This window comes from Lissotriton vulgaris, chromosome 4_1, assembly GCF_964263255.1.
Source record: "Lissotriton vulgaris chromosome 4_1, aLisVul1.2, whole genome shotgun sequence".
NCBI classification, from domain to species: domain Eukaryota; kingdom Metazoa; phylum Chordata; class Amphibia; order Caudata; family Salamandridae; genus Lissotriton; species Lissotriton vulgaris.
Genome location: NC_141691.1, coordinates 1,383,247,176 through 1,383,264,231, shown reverse-complemented (window position 1 = coordinate 1,383,264,231; position 17,056 = coordinate 1,383,247,176). Strand labels below are relative to the sequence as shown.

General features: G+C 54.4%; 1 protein-coding gene across 1 annotated transcript in view; it reads left to right on the top strand.

Moving 5' to 3' along the window:
- Positions 1-17,056, top strand: part of ROCK1 (Rho associated coiled-coil containing protein kinase 1) — a 2,273,505-nt gene that overhangs the window by 1,772,351 nt on the left and 484,098 nt on the right. The window lies entirely within an intron of this gene.

Sequence of the window (17,056 nt, the reverse complement as noted above, 5' to 3'; positions counted from 1 at the left end):
AAGATTATCTCATTTGGGAAGGGGGCCCGCTCCTACCTTTATTCTAAAAGTAAAAAAGGGGCTGGCACGCGACTAGGTCCTGCCCATGGGTGGGACCAGGAGGGGGGTGGTTACACCCCTCTCCCTTGTCCGGACTTTCCCCAGCTCAGGGGCTGGGGTGCCTCTGGAACTGGTTTGAGCCGGCATATGCACAGTGAGCACCGGGGTGCCACTTGCAGTCACCTTCCTCTCAGCCCTGCCTACCTGGGATACACACAACCCTGTCTGGGATGGTGCTAGCACCGCCCCTGACAGGAAACCCTTTGTCCAAGCTCTCCTCGCTGGAAGGACTCCCAGCAGCAGCAGGTCAGACTTGTGTCTGTGGTGGCAGCATCCATTTTGTGATGCTGAGGCTCGAGTTAACTTTAACCGGGGTTCACAGTTACATACATGTTGTGTCCCTCTAGAAGGGTGGAATGCTAACCCCGTCGCCAGAATTGGCGAGGGGTTAGTATTCCAATTCGTATGACACCTTACTCGACATGTTTTGATAAAGCGAGACCAAAGTTAGCAAATAACCGCGAGGATTATAATGCACTTAAGAGTATATGGTACGCGTTATCATGGAACAGCTATTAGGACTTGGTTCCGCAAGCTGCAGACTGGCTCAGCTCATGCCAGAGCACCATCTCACATAATTCCAAGCACTCTGCCTTCAGGATTGTTAAGGCCTGCCATAGGACTGACTGATAGGAATACATGTGTCCAATTTAGGGTTAGATATAGGAATACTATAGCTAAAGCAAAAGGTGTTTACACCACCTTGCCCCAGCTGTCGTGCAGCCAGTTGTGTCAGAGTTGGATGGATGGCCAGCCAGGGTGGCATAATACATGCTGCAGCCCCTGGTAGGCCCTGGGTACACCTAGGCCCTGGATACCTAAGGTATGCTGTACAGGGACTGATGAGGTGGCCCAGTACCAATTGGTAAATGCACCTAAGGTACATCTGTGTCAATTTAGAGAGAGAACAGCTAGGCTGTGGGTCTGATTAGCAGGCCCACAGCCAGGGAAAGTCGTAAACCAGTGAAGCAAAAAGCAAAAATCGGGGGTGACCATAGGATTGCAGACCCCACTCTCCTACAGCGCTCGTATGCTGATGACGAGCTGAGCTCGTCATGTAACGCGGTATTTTAAAAAACGCCGCACACAGCTGGAAAAGCCGCCGCAGCGATGCGGTTAAAGTGGCGGAAAAACTGGTCAATAGTGATATGACCAAGTTTATAGAGGCCAACAATCTTTTACACCCAGTCTGGCCTTTGTGCGTGCCACTCCACTGAATCAGCCTACCGGATGGCTACTAAATCCCTGATGTGTTATGCCGGTGGGGTTAGACGGCGGCACTGATCATGCTCTATCTAAGCGCCCCCTTTGACAGCGTGTCTCATGTCCTACGTCTGCATTGGCTAGGTGACTGTGAGGTGGCGGGCCTTGCTTGGCATCCCTTCTACAAGACTCCTCCTTTCAAGTGTTCCAAAAAAAGTACTCCTCAGATCCGATCTCGTTGTCCCTAAGGGTGCCGCAGGGCTCTATTTTCAGCCCAACTTTATTCAACATTTGTATGCGCCCACTAGCTGAAATTGAGGGTCACAATGTGACTATTGTGTCCTATATGGACAAGACTCAATAGTCACCTTATCTCAAGAGATAGGTGGAGTGGCTGTCTAATTTGAAAGGTGTTTGGTGGAAGTGGCCAGTTGTATTACTAATAGCTGCCTCAAACTAAATGCTAATAAAATTGAGGTTCTCATTGTTGGGAAAACCCCCTCCATTTGGACATCAGTCTGGTGACCCGATGTAGTGGGCTCTACTCCCGTCCTGAAGGTAAAAGTTAAGAATATGGGAGTTTGGCTGGACTTGTTGTTATCTCTAGAACATCAGATAGCTGCCATGGCAAGAAAATGCATTAATTCCTTGATAATGTTAAGGAAGATCTTCGATGTTCTTCCACTCTCGGCCAGGAAAATTATTATACTGGCATTGGTTACCTTGCAGTTAGATTACTACAATGGCTTATATCTAGGGGTTACCAGAGGGAGACTTAAAAAATTACAGAGTTCAAAATTCTGCAACCTACCTAGTGCTAAGTCTTCTGAGGTGTGCTCCGGCGGGTCCAGCTCTGGCCATCCTGCATTGGTTGCCACTCAGAGAGAACTCTATTTAAAGCTATGGGCTTCTGCCATAGAATTCTTAATGACAGAGGTCCACAATATATGACCTCTTTGGTGACCTGCTATCAGCCTAACCATAGTTTAAATCCTCAAACATTAATCTGGCAGCAATCCTGCGGGTGAGGGAAGTTAAGTGGGGTGGCCGCTCTTTTGCCTTTCTAGCTGCAAAAGCTTAGCATTCCCTGCCTCTTCAATCTGAAAGAGACTTGGTTATAGATTCCTTACTGTGGAATTACACCTAGGCATCAGACTGGATTCGGATACTTTTTTCCCTTAGCAGTACCCCTGCACATTGGTAGGTGAAGTTGGTCAACTCCGCGTTCGGCGTCGTGACCGCTGGGATGATGTTGTGGTATCTACTTAGACGCCGCCCCTGCACGCTGACGTCAGTTCTTTCTTTTCACGCACCAGCCAGCGCAGATCCGGAGAGAGCGGTACCCTTAGTCGTATTTTGACTAACTCTCTTTTGACTTTTGTCGACCTCTTTTTCGAGTTATTCGACTCCTGGTGTGCATAGGGATGTCCCATCGTCGGACCGGCTTTAAACCTTGTGACTCCTGTCACAAGCTGATGTCAGTCACTGACCCACACCTTGTGTGCCTCTGGTGCCTGGAGTGCGACCATGACCCAAAGTCATGCTCCGACTGTCGGGCATGAACCCGAAGTCTTTGCGGTGCGGTCCCGAAAGCTTCTGGAGGCCCAGCAGTCAACTCCGAGCCGCTCGAGGTATTGGTCGACCGGGAGGTTGTGGGACCGGTAGTGCAGTCACCACTATCATTCCTCCTCGAAGTCTTCATCATCGGGTAAGTCAAAGCACAAAAAGAAGGTTAAGAAGCACTGTCACTCTTCGCCTTCTCCCCGTCTGTCAGCCGAAGGACGCGGAGTCTGTTGGGACAACTCAGAGCTTGCCTCCCTTTCCGGGAGCCGGGGCGTCCCCTGCCCAGCTTTGTGCCTTTTACAAAGCCCTCCATTCCATCTTTGGGCGGCCCGACTGACGTGTCTTGGGCCCGTGGACTCGGCTGGGGGTTCTAGGTCTTAAATGCCAGCGGCTCCCGCCCCAACGCCGCAGGGCTCCCAGAGATCCAGGAATGGATCCGGATCGTGGCTGGTAGACCTCACAACACCTCACCTGGTGCCGATCCCTCTGACAACGCCTCTGCCACCTCCGATGCCCGTTGTGTCCCCGGCCAGCGTCTATCCCGGTCTCCCCCTCGATTTGGACACTGAGCCAGACCGGCGTTGATTGATGCCGTCGCCGAGCGATAGGTTTGTACCACTGTTCTACCATATTGTTCCTTATCGCCCTGATTGGCAGCCAGAAAAAGGTGAGGAGGACTAGGAGGGGTCTGTTGACCCTCTGGAAGACCAGCTTGAAGAGCCGGACTGGAGAGAGGAGTTGGATGAGGCCAGTGGTCTGGGTACCTCCCCAGACCTTGTTATGCTTTCTCCCCCTACTGTGGCCACGGAGTAGGGAGCCTCCTACGCTGTGGTGTTGCTTAGGGCGGCTGAGGCCTTGGCCCCCGAGCTTCCTACAGTGGCAGTCATGACTAACCTCCTGACTGAGGTGCTTAAGTCGTCAGCGGCCTCCTCAAAGCCCCTGCTGCCGTTCAGTGAGGTCCTCACAGACATCCTTCTGGGCACTTGGCTTAAGCCCAGCACAGGGGCTCCCGTTGATAGGATGATTGCCCGAAACAACCGCCTGGTCCTGGGCGACCCACTTTTCTCCCAAAACTCTACACCAAGAGCTTGGTGGTCCAAGCCTCGATATCCCAAGGTGTGTTCCCTACTTCTCCCCAGATATGGTCCAGCTCCTTGGATTCCCTCTTTGTAAGAATGTTTTCTTCCCCCAGCTTAGGACTGTGGTCAGTGAACACTGCATGTCTATTGGGCTGCTACACCCACTGTATGTGAGACACGGTTGTGCAGGTGCTTCCACAGTGCCCAGGGGAAGGCCCGGGCTGTACTTTCCCATGTGGATGCAGAGGGTAGAGACGCAGCGAAGCTTGCCATTCGATGTGGGCTGGACACCGCCGACTCGGTGGGTAGAACGATTTCTACGTCAGTAGCACTGAGGCGCTACCCCTGGCTGAGGTCAACTGTCTTCTCGGGGGATGTTCAATCGATCCTTTCGGACATGCCCTTTGATGGCCGTCGCCTGTTTGGCGACAAGGTGGACAATGCGCTTGAGCGTTTAAGGACTCTCGGGCTACGGCAAGGTTCTTGGGCCGCACTGACACCTCTCCGCCCATTCGTGGCTACGAAAGGGGTGCCCCACCATGTTCTGCCCAGGGCCACAGGCCGGCGCAAGCTACCCAGTCTCTGCGGGGCGGGGGACGTGGGACACAGCGCCATGGGTCTGGGGGCCAGTGGGCGGCCCAGTCCACCAGTGTCACCTTCTGCAGAAGCCTCCAAACCTACCTAGTCCGACTTTTCAGGGTTGCCTCCCCCACGTCACAACTTCACGTCAGACAGGTGGGTTTTGCAGATAGTCCGAAGGGGCTACTTCCTCCCCTTCAAGACTGCGCCTCTCTGAATGCCACCAACAGTCCATCGCATGTCGGAGGATCACTTGGCCCTTCTCCGTCAAGAAGTTACGGCTCTCTTTGCCAAGTGACCATCAAGCGAGTCCCTGTCCCAGAAGTAGGTTGTGGTTGTTACTCCCACTACTTCCTGGTACCCAAAAAGGACAAAGGCCTGCGTCCTATCTTGGATCTCAGGGACGTAAACCGCTTCCTCCGGAAGGAGAATTCAAAATGTTGACATTGGCTCAGGTCCTGTCTGCCCGAGACCTTGGAGACTGGATGGTAGTGGTGGACTAGCAGGACTCTTACTTCCACATTCCCTTCCTGCCAGCCCACAGGCATTACCTATGGTCACGGTAGGCCACAAGCATTTTCAGATTACTGTGCTCCCCTTTGGTGTTCTCGAAAGTGATAGCGGTGATCTGAAAGAGACACGTTAGTGATAGATTCTGTAGTAGGGGATCTCTGTGTATAGTCATAATCTAGTGAATAGTCCCGCCCATGTGCGTGGACCCCGGCAATCAAAAATAATCTCTTAAGTTGTCAAAATCATGCAGAAACTGCAAAGACACTTAAGAGAGAATTTAAAGACAAATAATGCAGCCTATATCCACAGGCTACACTGTCCAGTACTTCAACTAGAAATTCCACCAAAAATCACCACACACAGCCCAGCCTGCCAGTTTCTACCATAGAGAAAACTGCCTCCCCCAGTCCCAGACTCAGGAATGATAGAGAGGAAGGTAGGGACAGACAAGCCCCATAGGCTGCCATTATGTGGCTTAAATAGGATACTGTGCCTTTAAGAGAACTTTCTAGACTTCTCCCAGTATCCCAGAATGCATAGCAGGTCCAACTTACTTTCAGTTCTTTTTTCCGGCTCCTGCTTACAGGACCCTGGCATTGAGCTCTCCCTTTTTCAAGGGTTTATTGAATTCGTTTTTGCACTTTATAACTTTTAAAAGTGCTGTGATTACTGCTTGGTGTTCTCTTCTCACCCTTGTGCTGTTTTTTAGGCGTTTTGGGGCTCCGAAATGCCTGGCCTTTTTGTTAAGTGCCCAGCATGTGAGAGGAAGAAGGCCAAAAGCGACCCCCATGATGTCTGCATCGTGTGCCTTCCAGAAGATCATGGCCCTGAGGAGTGTGTGATCTGCCAGCAACTTTCTGCTAGGACACTCAGGGACAGATTGAAGATCAGGCTGGCTGGCCTGGAGGATAGGCGCCAACGTGCTGCAGGTGGGTCTGGGCAGCCTGGGAGGGATCCCTCTGCCTCTGCTGAGGCCCCTGGGGGGCTCCCCGGGGGCAGGAAGTCCAGCCAACGATCCCATTCTCCGTCGACGTCGAGGGCTTCGACGGCGGCGTCGAGAGGGATGACGACGGCGTGCTCCCCATCTCCCCGGGGCTCCGGGTCGAGACGGCGCGACGACTCGACGGCGAAGGAGAAGCCGACGTCGAAGCCGCCGTCGACGTCATCGTCTTCGTCGACGTCGAGGTCTTCATACCGACGCCGAAGGCGCAGGGACGTGCATCGGCGCTCGCCGTCGAAGCGGCACCGACGCTCGCCGTCGAGGCGACACCGTCGGTCGTCGTCGAGGCGACACCGCCGATCGACGTCGAGGGGCTCCTCGACGTCGGGAACATCAAGACGACGACGGCGATCAACGCCGAGGGCGGACCGCCCGACGTCGAGAGGACGGCGTGAGAGGTCGCGCAAGAGGGGATCGACGTCGAGGAGTCGACGTTCGACGCCGAGGATGAGAGGGTCGACGTCGAGGGGACGACGTTCGACGCCGGAGTCCAGGAAGCGCCGTTCGACGCCGGAAAAGCGTCGTTCTGCGTCCAGCAGACAGCGGTCAGCGTCGAGGAGTAGGTCTCCCTCTCCCAAACGACGCAGAGGGGGCTCTAGCCCCAGGAGTCACGCCACTTCCAGTGGACGGAAGAGGAAGAGGTCTCCTGCGGATGGGGACGGATCTCCGCACCCGTCCCCTAAAGGTTCACCGGGCTCGGTGTACTCGGAAGTGTACACTCCTTCTCGGCCCGGGACTCCTCCTCCTCCACCCGTACCGAAGGAGGACCCTCCACCCGTGCCACCACTGCCTGCGGAGGATCCTGTTCCACCTCCGGTCCCACCGCATGGGCCCGCCCCACGGCTGGTGGTGCCTCCGCCGAGGTCCGCTTCTCTGCCGTCACTGCCTGTTCCTCCCAAGGGGACCCCGAAACCGAAGCCCCGGGAGGATCCGAAGAGTCCCCGTGAGAGGCCACGGAAGACCCCTCCTCGCAAACCGAAGGAGCGCCCTAGAGCTGGCAGGTCCCGTTCTCGCTCTAGGCACAGATCTTCCACGAGGTCGAGACACCGCCATAGGAGGCGCGAATCTCGCTCCCGCACGAGATCGTCTGGGACCAGGGACTATTCACCTACGCTGTCGGGGTCGCCGGACACCAGGGTGTCCCCGATAGATGACCTGGTTGCCTTTCAAGACGTCCTGTTGAGGGGCGCGGCGAAGCTAGGCATTACTCTGACAGTGCCTACTCCGAAGACGTCCGTCATTTTCGAGACCCTACATCAGAGGCACATGTCTCGTCCCCTCCTGCCCTTGGTGCCGGGCTTGGAAGAACCGGCTATGGCGCTGTTTCTCACCCCGGCTGTGACGAGAGCGGCCCCGTCCAGACTCCTGAAGAAATACCGGGCTCCTGACTCGGATCCGGCCTTCTTGAGAGCGGAGCCTCCGCCTGACTCCGTCATCGTCACGGCGGCCCGCAAGCAGCACTCCACCACCCCGACTTCTACGGTGCCCCCGGACAAGGAGTCTAGGTGGATGGACTCAGCAGGGCGAAAAATCTGTGGAACTTCCGCGACGTCCATGAAGGCGGCGAGTGCCACGGCTCTGTTGGGGCGTTACGATCGCGCCCTCTGGGACTCCCTCGAGCGCTTTGCGGAACATCTGCCTCGGGAGCAACGTGAAGACTTCATGGAGGTCCTGAGTGAGGGGATGCTAGTGGCCAACCAGATAATCAGCGCGGCTGCGGACTCTTCCCTGTTGGCTGCTCACGGGTTCTGCCACGGGATCAACCAACGGCGCCACGCCTGGCTCCGGCTGACGTCCCTGAAACCGGACGCGCAGCAGAGGGTGGCCAATCTGCCGTTTTCCGGGGAGACCCTCTTCGGGAAGCACGCAGATGATGAAATGGCCCGCATGAAGGCGGAGGCCGAAACACTGACGGCGGTGGGCCTGGAAAAGCCCAAAGAAACCAAGAAGCAGTACCGCCCGTTCCAACGGCGGTTCGGAGGGCAAGGCCGAGGCCGGGGACAGGCTTCGGGGCACTCGCAGCAGCAGCAGCCATTCCGTAAGCCGTTCCAGAAGCGGCAGAAGGGCAGAGGAGGCCAGCAGTCGGCTTCGGCGCCCAAGGGCCAGGCAGGGCCTAGGCCCTAGGAACTTACTTCCCCCGGATCCGTTACCCACTCCGGTAGGGGGAAGCATCCAACCTTTTCTGGCAGAGTGGAGAAAAATTACTCAGGACAAGTGGGTGCTGAATATTGTTTGCAATGGATACAGTCTTCGGTTCACCAGCCCTCCTCCAGCTATTCCCCCGGTCAGCTCCCAGTTTCAGCTGCGCGAGCTTCAGGCGGAAGCGGATATCCTGTTGAGGAAAAGGGCGATAGAAGACGTACCTCGGTCTCAGAGAGGAAGAGGTCTGTACTCCCGGTTTTTTCTGGTTCGCAAGAAGGACAAGAACGAGTTCAGGCCCATTCTGGATTTGCGACAGGCAAACAAGTGGATTCGCAGAGAAAAGTTCCGCATGCTGTCGTTGCACCAGATCTACCCTCAGTTGCAACAGGGAGACTGGCTTTGCGCGATAGACCTACAGGATGCTTACTTCCATGTGCCCATTGCACACAAACACAGGAAGTTCCTGCGGTTCCAAGTCGGCACCAATCACTATCAATACACAGTACTCCCATTCGGACTGAAGTCTGCGCCAAGGACATTCTCGAAGTGCATGGCGGTGGTAGCAGCACACCTGCGGAAGAACAAGGTGTTCGTCTACCCGTACTTGGACGATTGGCTGATCAAGGCATCCTCCTTCTCGGAAGCGCGAGCACACTTCCAGAAGACGTGCGTTCTCTTGAACAAGCTGGGGTTGCACATCAACATGGCCAAGTCTGTCCCGACTCCGGTCCAATGCATACAGTACTTGGGAGCCTCCATCAATACGCTGTCAGCAAGCGTGTCTCCTTCGGAAGAGCGACGATTATCACTCCTTCGGAAGGCTCAGGCTCTTATGACGACTCCATCTACAACAGTGAGGACGGTGTCTTCTCTACTGGGATCGATGGCCTCTTGTATCTTCCTGACGCCGCACGCACGGCTGCACATGAGACCGCTGCAGGAGTGCTTGGAGGATCAGTGGGATCAGAGGAAAGGATCTTGGGACGACAAGATTCGCCTGTCGCTGCATGCTCTTCAGTCCCTGAAGTGGTGGTGTTCGGCGGAGAATCTCCTCAGAGGGGTTCCCTTTCACAAGGACATTCCCACGCAGACTGTCGTGACGGATGCGTCTCTTCTGGGATGGGGAGCGCACTCCGGGACTCTACAGATTCAAGGCACGTGGTCACCGATGGAGGCCACTTATCACATCAATTTCCTGGAACTCAGGGCTGTTCACTTGGCGCTGAAGGCCTTTCTTCCGTCCTTTCAGACCAACTCTCTGCTTGTACAAACGGACAATACCACCACGATGTATTACCTCAACAAGCAGGGGGGCTCGAGATCGCGCACTCTGTCGCAGGAGGCGCAGGCGATCTGGCACTGGCTCCTAGCCAGAGGACTGACGATAACGGCCACCCATCTACCAGGTGTGCAGAATGTTCAGGCAGACGCACTGAGCAGACTGCTTCAGGAAAACCACGAATGGGTCATAAACGACGAAGTACTTGGAGAAGTCTTCGCAAGGTGGGGAACTCCAGACGTAGATTTGTTCGCCACCGCCGACAACAGCAAGTGCAGAGACTTCGCCTCCAGGTACTTCCAGCAAGGGACGCTGGGGAATGCGTTATGGATCGACTGGACGAACGGCTTTCTGTACGCCTTCCCTCCCATTCCCCTGATTCCGGCGGTGCTCATCAAGCTAGCCCGGTCCAGGGCTCGGATGATCCTCATCGCCCCGGAGTGGCCCAGGCAGTGGTGGTTCACGGACCTACTTCACCGGTCTCTCCTTCCTCACATCCGGTTGCCGTGCAGGCCGGACCTTCTCACGAAGTTCGGGGGACGGATGTTACACCCCAACCTCTCGTCTTTGAGTTTGGCGGCATGGCTCCTGAGATAGTGCAATATGGCCATCTGAATCTGCCCGACGATTGCATGGACATACTGAAGGAGTCCAAGAGACCTTCCACTCGGTCTTCATACGCTTACAAGTGGAAGAGGTTTTGTGTCTGGTGCCAGTCTAAGAACCATGATCCTACGACCTGTAAGGAAGATGTCATCCTTCCTTACCTTCTACATTTGGCGCAGTCTGGCCTTAATGTGCATTCCATTAAGGTTCATCTGGCTGCATTGACTGCCTACAGGAAATGCCCTTCACAGACTTCCTTTTTCCAGATCCCCGTGATCAAAGATTTTCTGGAAGGATTGAAGAAAGTATTCCCTCCTGTCAGGCTTCCCTCGCCTTCATGGGAATTGAATGTGGTGCTGTCCAGATTGATGAAGGAACCTTTTGAACCTATTCATAAGGCTTCGTTGCAGCACCTGTCCTGGAAGGCGGCGTTCCTCGTGGCCATTACATCGGCCCGCAGGGTGAGTGAAATTCAGGCGTTGTGTTGTAATGAACCTTATACTGTATTTCATGCTGCTAAGGTTGTTATGCGTACTCACCCTAAATTTCTTCCCAAGGTTATTTCTGACTTTCATGTCAACCAGACTATAACTTTACCTACGTTCTTTCAGAACCCTTCATCCCCAGCGGAGAGGACTCTCCATTCTCTGGATGTTAGGAGGGTGTTGAAATTTTATCTGGATAAAACCAAAGATATCCGTAGGTCTGACCAGTTGTTTATCAATTATGGATCGGTCAGGACAGGTCTTGCGACCTCTAAGCAGTCCATCTCTAGGTGGATTGTGTCCTGCATACAATTGTGTTATCAGAAAGCTAATAAGACCTTAGGAGGTAAGCCTAAGGCTCATTCCACCAGGGGCAAAGCTGCCACGACGGCTCTGCTCCGTAATGTGCCGATTGCTGAAATCTGCAAGGCAGCCACTTGGAAGTCGGTTCATACCTTTGCTAAACATTACTGCCTGGACACTGACGCCAGGGCAGACGCTCAGGTTGGACAGGCTTCGCTGCGGAATTTGTTCGCACAATAGTGGCATTATGTACTTATTCTCCACCACCGCTTAGTTGTGGGGATGGGCTTGCCATTCTATTCACTAGATTATGACTATACACAGATATCCCCTACTACAGAAGGAGTAGTTTCTGTCCTGTAACTCCAGTTCTGTAGTAGGGGTATCTCTGTTATAGTCATAAGCGCCCTCCCTCCTCCCTGGTGGAGAATTCTTCATGTGAACAATGCGGCAGGTCTGGCGTTTTGTACGCCTTCAAAAAGAACTGAAAGTAAGTTGGACCTGCTATGCATTCTGGGATACTGGGAGAAGTCTAGAAAGTTCTCTTAAAGGCACAGTATCCTATTTAAGCCACATAATGGCAGCCTATGGGGCTTGTCTGTCCCTACCTTCCTCTCTATCATTCCTGAGTCTGGGACTGGGGGAGGCAGTTTTCTCTATGGTAGAAACTGGCAGGCTGGGCTGTGTGTGGTGATTTTTGGTGGAATTTCTAGTTGAAGTACTGGACAGTGTAGCCTGTGGATATAGGCTGCATTATTTGTCTTTAAATTCTCTCTTAAGTGTCTTTGCAGTTTCTGCATGATTTTGACAACTTAAGAGATTATTTTTGATTGCCGGGGTCCACGCACATGGGCGGGACTATTCACTAGATTATGACTATAACAGAGATACCCCTACTACAGAACTGGAGTTACAGGACAGAAACTACTCCTTCTTTAACTTAGAATATCCCCAGGCGTCAGACTGGATCCGGAAAGTTTTTCGTCAGCAGTACCCCTGCGCAGGGTGGCGTTGTGCGGCTCCGCTTCCGTCGCTGGCGTCGTAGGCGCCACTATGATGTCACGGACACTACTTAGGCATCACCCATGCGTGCTGACGTCAGTTCTTTCTTTTTCCACACCAGCAAGCGCAGATCAGGTTAGAGCACGTATCGTAGTCACTTTTTGACTAACTTTTTTGAGACTTTTGTCTCTACTTCTTTTGAATCCTTGACTCTAGGTGACACGTAGGGATGCCTGGGTTTACATCCTGCGGGGCCTGTCGCCGTACGATGTCGGTGGCCCACCCCCATGGCATCTGTCTCTACTGTCTGGAGTGCGACCATGACTCTCGGTCATGTTCCGACTGCCTGGCCATGGCTCTGAAGGCTTTGCGGGAGCAGTCCTGAAAGCTGCTGGAAGCCAGGCAGTCATCTCCGTGCCTTTTGTGGTCCAGGGCTTGCTCAAGGGACCAACCGCGGAGCCCTCACCATCGCTCCTCGGGGTCTAAGTCACAAGAAAAAGTCAAAGAAGCGTGTTCGCTCTCTGATGTTCCCCCATCGGTCTCCGGACGAGGGGCCCTGGGGTTCGTCCCCCGCGGCTCCGTTGGAGCCCAGGAGTCCCGTGACCTACCCACCTTATCCAGGTCCGTTGACGCCTCCGGCCCAGGTGCAAGAGTTTCTTGCCACCATGGACTGGCTTTTCAGGCCTAGGGCTCCCGCCGGCATGCCTTCGGGCACTGTGGTCCCGTTTGAGGGTCCTTGCTTGCCGCAGTCTGCTCCGGCCCGCAAGGTCCTCCGCCGGGTGCTCCTGCCCCTCCATCGGCATCTCCGGCACCTCGGGGTCCTCCGCCGGCACCTACGGCGCCCCCTGCGGCTCTGTTCCTGCGCCATGGGTTCCGTTCGTTCCACCTCCGCCCTTGCCCGAATTACCGGGCACTTTTGCTCCGGCTTAAGACCCTAAGTAGGACATGGCGCCGACTGGCACCGTTCCCGACGCCGGTGGAGCACTTGCTTTCACCTGTGCTGCTGCCGCCTGTACCACGGGCTCTGGAGGAGGGGGATGACTGGAAGGAGTCTGAAAATGAGTGGGTGGAGGACTGGGAGGACGCAGGCAGCCTTGGCTGCTCCTCGGAGCCTGAATTTATGTCTCCTCCCGCATTCATGGAGGAAAGCGCCACGTATACTATGCTGCTCCGTAGAGCAGCTGAGTCACTCACAAGACCAACCTCCTTACTGAGGTGCTTAAGCCGGCGGCAAGTTCTATGGAACCTCTGCTCCCATTTAATGAGGACTTGACCGATGTTTTGATAGGCACCTGGTCTAGACCAGCCACAGGGGTCCATGTGGATAATAATGTGGCCAGCCATCATCTCCCGGCACCGGGTGACCCGGCCTTTCTGACAAATCATCCGACTCCGGAGAGACTGGTCATTCAGGCTTCCACTTCCCAAAGTGCGTTCCCTACCGCCCACCGGATAAGCAATCGAAAAAGCTGGAGCAGTTTGCCAGGAGGTTGTTTTCCTCTGCCAGCTTGGGGCTGCGTTCAGTCAACACTGCATGCCTTTTGGGACGCTACTCTCACACTGTGTGGGACACAGTGGCGCAGACACTGGCCCAGTGTCCAGGAAAGGTTTGGGCTGTACTTTCCCAGGCTAATGCGGAGGGAAAGGATGCTGCGAAGTTTGGTGTGGCCTGGACACCATGGATTCTTTAGGAAGAGCTATCTCCATGACAGTGGCCCTGCGTCATCATGCCTGGCTACGGTCCACTGCGTTTTTCGTGGATGTCCAGAGTTTCCTCATGGACATGCCTTTTGATGGTACTCGCCTGTTTGGCAGACAGTGCGCTGGACTCTCGGGCTACTGCCAAGTCCTTGGGTCTCTCCACCACAAGCCCGGCCGCGTCTACCTTTCGTTCCTTTCGTGGCCACGGAAGAGGCGCCCCTGCCCGCTCCTTCAGTCAGAAGCCTGCGCAGAACCAGACTCAGCGCGGCAGTGGGCGTGGAGGCCGCCATGGCGGCACATGGGGCCAGCGAGCGGGTAAGTCCACCTCCGCTCCAGCAGCATCCGCCTCAAAGCCTTCCTAGTCTGAGTTTTTGGGTGCACCCCACGCCAGTGGGCGGCAGGATTCAACATCACCTTCCCCACTGGCGTTCTGTCACTTCCGACAGGTGGGTGCTGCAACCCATCCGAAGGGGTAACTCCCTCCCCTTAGAGTCTGCCCCCCCATCCATACCATCTCAGTTCCACCTCATGTCGGGGAATCACCTCGCGCTTCTCCAACAGGAAGTCATGTCCCTCTTGGCAAAGGGGGCCATCAAGCGCGTTACTTGGCCAGAAGTAGGACGTGGTTGTTATTCCCACTACTTTCTGGTCCCCAAGTAGGACAAAGGGGTTTCGCCCCATCTTGGACCTCAGGAATCGGTTTCTCCGGAAGAAGTTCAAGATGTTGACTGGCTCAGGTCTTGGCTGCCCTGGAGACCTGATGGTGGCATTGGACTTGCAGGACGCATATTTTCACATCCCGTCCTGCCGGCCCACCGACGTTACCTGCGGTTCACGGTAGGCCAGGAGCATTTTCAGTTTGCTTTGCTCCCCTTCGGTCTTGCCAGCGCCCCTCGGGTGTTCACGAAAGTGATGGCGGTATTCGCAGCTCACCTGCGCAGGTCAGGGGTGTCAGTCTTCCCCTACCTCGACGACTGTTGTTGAAGGCGGGCACGCCCCAGGTAGTTGGCACTCCCGTTCAGACTACGGCCGACCTTCTGCATTTGCTGGGGTTCTCTATCAACGTGCTGAAGTTACACCCGAGTCCCTCTCAGAAGTTCCCCTTCATCGGAGCAGTTCTGGATTTGACGCGGTTTTGGATTTATCCTCCCGAGCAGCGAGTCTGGGATATTCAGGCTATGATTCCGATCTTTCAGCCTCTATCCCGAGTTTCAGTAAGGATGACCCTCCGGCTCCTGGGTCTGATGGCCTCCTACATTCTACTAGTGCAACATGCCAGATGGCATATGTGGGCTGTGCAGTGGGACCTGAAGTTCCAGTGGGCACAGCGTCAGGGCAACCTGTCCGATCATGTCCAGATCTCGGAGGGCACTGCACAACAGTTGCAGTGGTGGCTCAAGAATCGTGTTTGGGTCAATGGCAAATCCCTCTCCCTTCCCCAATGGAGCACACAGTGGTGATGGATGCGTCCCTCCTGGGATGGGGAGGCCACTTGGAAGAGGCGGAGATCAGAGGCCTCTGGTCTTCGGCTGAGTCCCAGCTCCATATCAACCTTTTGGCGCTTCGGGCGATCCGACTTGTTTTGAAGGCATTCCTTCCCTCTGTTCGGGGAAGTGTAGTGCAGGTGTTCATGGACAACACCACCGCCATGTGGTATTGCAACAAACAGGTCGGTGTGGGGTCCTGGACCCTTTTTCAGGAGGCTCCGTGCCTCTGGACATGGCTGGAACATAAAGGCATTACCTTGGTGGTTCAACACCTGGCAGGTTCTTTAAACGCCAGAGCGGACAAACTCAGTGCTTGATGGATCACGAATGGCATCCGAACTATGTTAGATCTATTTGCCACCAAAGAGAACACGCAATGTCATCAGTTCTGCGCTTTAGAATTTCCAAGGCGGCACTCACCCGGCAACTCTTTTCGTCGCGAGTGGAGTTGCGGTCTATTGTGCGCCTTTCCGCCTACACCACTTCTGCCCAGAGTGCTGAAGAAGATTCGCCGTGACCCGGCCCAAGTCATCCTTGTGGCTCCGGATTGGGCACGAAGATATTGGTATCCCGAGCTACTCAGCATGACGATCGATCCCCCGATCGGGCTGCCTCTTCGGGAGTATCTTCTCTCGCAGCAGCAGAGGACGGTCCTCCACCCGAACCGGTCCATCCTCCACCTCCATGCGTGGAGATTGAACGGCAACAGTTAACAGCTTCCTCCCGAAGTCTGTGATGTCATTTCGGCAGCCAGGTGTCCCTCCACTAAAATGTTATATGCCTGTAGATGGAACAAATTTGTGGCATGGTGCACAGCAAAGGCTGTGAATCCACTTTCTGCCCCTCTTTCAGAGATTCATTCTATCTTTGGACCTGCAGGGTTCTGCTCTGGGCACCCTTAAAGGCTAACTTTCGTCCATTTTGGCCTTTCTTCGCCTTCCTGATCAGCCTTCTCTTTTCAAGTCCCGTATTGTAAATATGTTTCCTAAGGGCATTACTCGCCTCTTTCCTCCTGTTCCTTTCGTAAGGCCCCAGTGGGACTTTAATCTGGTCTTAACTTACCTTATGTGTGCTCCTCTCGAGCCTCTACTTAATTGTCCTCTCAGACACTTGACTTCAAAGACTGCTTTTCTGGTTGCCCTCACCTCTGCTCACAAGGTGAGTGAGCTTCAGGCTCTATCTTCTAAACCTCCTTTCCTTGCTGTACATCCGGACAAGGTTGTCCTTCGAACTAGACCTTCTTTACTTCCCAAAGTGGTTACCTCTTTCCACAAAGGACAGACCATCACTTTGCCCACCTTCTTCCTGCCCCCACATCCTTCCAAGGAGGAGGAGAGACTCCACCGTCTGAATCCAAAACATGGGTTATCATTTTATCTGGATCTCGCAAAACCATTCCGGGTGAACCATCAACTCTTTGTTGGCTATGTGGGCGCCAAGAAAGGTTGGGCCGTGCAAAAACTGACCATCTCTCGATGGGTCGTCCTTTGTATTAAGATCTGTTACTCCTAGGCGAAAAAGGAGCCTCCGGTACGACTGAGCACCCATTCCACCAGGGCAACATCAGCCACTACTGCTTTGGGACGTGGAGTCCCACTCGGTGGGATCTGCCAGGCAGCCACGTGGGCATCTCTGCACACGTTCACTGAACATTACTGCCTGGATAGTCCAGTCCGGAGAGACGGCTTCTTTGGACGTTCAGTTCTCCAGGACTTTCTGGTGGGAGCTTAGTTCACAGACTCACCTCCGGGGTTTGTATTGCTGGGATAGCTATTCTAAGGTAAGGAACCTATAACTAATAGACTCTTTCAGATTAACAAGTTACTTACCTTCGGTAACGATATATGTGTAAGAGACATATATTAGTTACAGATTCCTTACCGCCCCACTCACCTCCTCGTTCTGCTAACTGACTTCTAGAGCAAGGGACTCCCTTTCAGGGCCCTAGTTTTGTGCACCAGTGGTCAGTGTCTTGTATGGCTCTGCACTTCTGGCGTGGAATGTCATGTAAAAGA